Genomic DNA, 4,131 nt, shown 5'->3' on the forward strand with positions numbered 1-4,131 from the left:
TGGTGAAAGAGCAGACCTGTTTAGGGGGTCCAACGTTAATTCATAGATGACAGAGAGAAAGGAGGGAATCTACATCATTGGTGTTATTGCCTCTACAGTGGATCAGGTCTTTTGCGTGTCATCTCATTTAATCCTTAGAGTATGCAATGAAGAAACTCTTTTAATAGTGTAGTTTCACAGATCAGAATCCAAGGCTTAAAGAGGTTATTTGCTTATGATCACAGCAGAAAAGGGAGACATAAGTAAACCCTAGTAAACTGGGCTCTAGGAGCGCATACTCTACCCAAGGTTTCACCACTCTCCGCTTCTATATTCTTCCTATTTTATCCATCAGAAAAATGACCTTCACACAGAAAATAAGAGGAAAAAGCAATTATGCAAAGAATTTAATGAATGGACTTTAGGATATGTAAATTATGCCTCAATAAAGTTGTTTGTTTCTTTTTAAGAAAAAGACTGTGACTTGGAAGTCAAGACAGATGAATAGGTAATACAAGAACACCTGGCTACGTTGAATGAGTCCTTGCCTTCAGAGACAAATTACATCCCAATTTACTTCATTTATTCAACAAATACTGATTAAGCACATACTGCATGATGAGCACTGAGCATGGAATTGGAGATACAAAGGTGTACATAGTAAATAAATATGGAAACCTCCCTCATGGAGATTTTATTAGTAAAAAGAGTGATGTCAAAGAGAGTAGAGCTCAGGAGCACCTAACCTAGTGCAGGGGATCAGGAAGGCTTCCAAAAGTGAGTGACATTTAAGATAAGGGCTGATGGACAGGTAGATGGTTATTACCAAATAAATAGTAAAAGTGGTCATGAAAACACTATGAGAAATCTTCTTAAAGGCATTCATTCATTCACTCAACAAATACCTAAATTGAGTGCCTACTAGGTGCCAGGAAACATCAGAACAATGAATAAAATAATTAACTGCCTGCTTATAAGGTGATGGCAGAACCAGAACATGAACAAACCTTATACTGATATTTAAAAAGTGGGGGGACATATTGCTGAAACTACAAACCAAGAGATTTGATATCAGTCATTAGCCAAATCCCAGGACTTATAATTTGTGAATTCTTAAAAAAATAGAATGGTTGCATTTAGCCAGCACTTCCCTCCTGTTATTTAGGGGTTACTAGCTAGCTAGACGGGCAGAATATTTCTCATTATATTCTTCATGATGCCTGGATTGACATCAATTGATATTATAGTTAAGTGGTTTTCTTAGCTTTATTTAATTATTCAATCTTAAGAAAGAAAGAACAGCGTAATCCCAGCCTGCAGCCACCTAGTCATGGTTTTCACCCTGTCTTGTGCAGTTTCATTAGAGCAAAGAGATATAGCATGCATGCAAGCAAGTGAGAATAAGCAATCTAAATTATGAGATTTATAAAATGAGTTTAAAATAAACTGATGAAGTTTAATAGAGATTTTGGTGATGGTTGTATATCCTATGAATATACCAAAAAAAAACCTTTAAATGGGTGACTGTATCTCAATAAAATGGATAAAAAGTCAATAGAGATATGTGTGAAGCTCTGCATGTCAATTGTCATAGTACAATTGCTCCTCATATTCACTTTTTAAAATTTCTGTGGTTATAAAAGTAATATATTATTTTACATATAGTATATATTATAATGATGTTGCAAAATTGATTATTAATATGAATATGAAAAATCAAATGAAAAACAAATCAAAAAATTATTATTATAACCATTTAAAAATGAACACATGGGCATTTGGGCTGCTTCCATATCTTGGTGATTATAGATAATGCTGCAATGAACACAGGGTTGCTTATGTTCTTTCGAAATAGTGTTTCGGTTTTCTTCCGATAAATTCCCGTAAGAGAAATCTCTGGATTATAAGGCAGTTTCATTTTTAATTTTTGGAGAGTTCAGGTAGTCATAGGGAAGCATCAGTAGATAAATGGATAAAACAACTATGGGACATTTACACAACAGAATACTACTCAGCCATGAAAAAAGAAGAAAATTTTACCCCTTGCGACAACATGGATGGAACTGGAGAACATTATGTTAAGTAAAATAAGACAATCAGAGAAAGACAAATACCATGTAATCTCACTCATATGTGGAATCTAATGAACAAACTGAACTAACAAGCAAAATAGAGATAGACTCAGAGAGAGCAGGCTGACAGCTCTGGAGCAGGGGCTGGGAGGAGTAAAGGGATTGAGCAAAAAAGAAAAAAGGACTCATAAGCATGGACAACAATGTGATGATTTCCGGGGAGAGAAGGGTATAAAGGGGATAAATGGTAATGGAAAAAATATAATTAAAAAATTTTAATGAATACATAAATCAAAGTAGGAAAAACATTTTTAAAAATCAATTAAACATTTAAGGTAAACATGGAGCAGACCTGTTACAGGTGGTGATACAAAATCAATAAATTGCCCTTCATAAATAAAGATACCATTTCTGATTCACCAGCAGTAGAATTTTTATCATAAGTGTTGTTTATCTAGTAAAAGTGACAGTTTAGGATGGACATTTTGGAAACAACCTTATAATGCTAGTGACTAATAAGAGAAATTCAAATATCCTTGGCAGGTTAATCCCACAGTATTGTGGGAGTCAATCCTGAAAGCTCATCTCCAAGGTTCTTTCTTCAGCCCTTCCAGTGGTTCTGAAAGCACCCAATTCCCTGTATTAAGTTCCTTTCTACTTGAAATACCTGGAGTCGTTTTGGGCTCCCCTACTGGTACTGCATGCATAGCAGTAGTGATACATGAGGTCCTGCCATAGCATCTATTGGAAGTCAGAGGGCTCTGGTGAATCTATATCAGCCAGCAATGGTGTGAGCATAGGTAGATTAATAAACCTCACTCTCTCTCAGTTTCCTCAACAAGAAAAGAAGGGTTTCATAAACTCCATAATTTCTCCCAATTCTGGCATAGCAAGGGCCTTGAGCAACAGAAAATAAAAGATATATAAACCAAACCATATAAAAATTTGAGTTAGCTCTACTTTTAGCACTAATTCCTTAATTCTAGCCATTAGGTTTGTTTAAATGTCACTATGATGTAATAAACAAGGTTTGTCAGTTAAAATTTGTTTCACAAGATGCTTTATAGATCTTTGTTACATATCTTCTTTACCAGGAAATTGGTGTATGAAGACTATTATAAACAGAAAAAAACCTTAAGTCTATAAATACATTTAGAAGAAATGTTTTCTTGAGAACACTGCTGAGTCCTAAAACCTAACCAAGCATTTTTCCAGAATCTTTAGAGTGAATAAATCAATATATAGATGTCTAGTGTCCTGGCCTTACCCAGACATTTAGCTTCAATAGCCTAAGAATATGAAATAATTGCTTTTTAAAAAAAACTGAACAAGTTAAATTAGGGAGAACAAAAACCTCAACCCATAAATTCACTACCCTAAGAAATTTACGGTTTTATTTCTTCATATATTCCTTCCATTTGTGTAGCAAATTCAGCTGGATTCCCAACCAAAAATGTATTCTTCCTTGCTCACCTGGTTGCCCACTGTTCTAGCCCTAACTCAATACTGTTTTCTCAGTCCCAGCTAAAAAAATCTACTTTCTTTTGGGAGTGAAGGGGGGTGAGGAGGAAGAAGGCGGTTTGTCCTTGGAGATCTCCTTTGCCTCTTGTGAGACCAACAGTATTTCAATAATGTGCCTTGTGCGGTGAATTACTGCACGTTCAGTTGAAGGGCCCTGAGAGCATTAGGTCAGCCATACTGCCGGAGACAGATTTTCTGTTTGTTTCTGTATATCAGCTACCAAACCTTCATCATAGCCCCTACTCCTTAACGTCTGCGCTTGTGAAACCTAACCAGAACTGAGCCTCAAGCCTATCTCAGGAAGGGGACTCTGATAACTTAGGAGGAGGCAGCACTTTGTATCTCAAGAAGCAAAAATAAAAATAAATCCACCTTGTATCTCAAAAAGGACAGATTAAAGAAACATATTGTATCTCTAAAAGGAAAAAAAAAAAGTTTTAAAAGTCCATGCTTCGGTATAAGCAGTGAAACTGCAGAACACTAAGAACCAAGAAAGATTTTAGAATCAGCCATGAAGAAAGCATAAATGAAAATGACACTGGTCTCCCCTACAGCAACC

The sequence above is a fragment of the Furipterus horrens genome, unplaced genomic scaffold, assembly GCF_987537825.1.
Source record: "Furipterus horrens unplaced genomic scaffold, mFurHor1.1.pri manual_scaffold_2, whole genome shotgun sequence".
Taxonomy (NCBI): Eukaryota; Metazoa; Chordata; class Mammalia; order Chiroptera; family Furipteridae; genus Furipterus; species Furipterus horrens.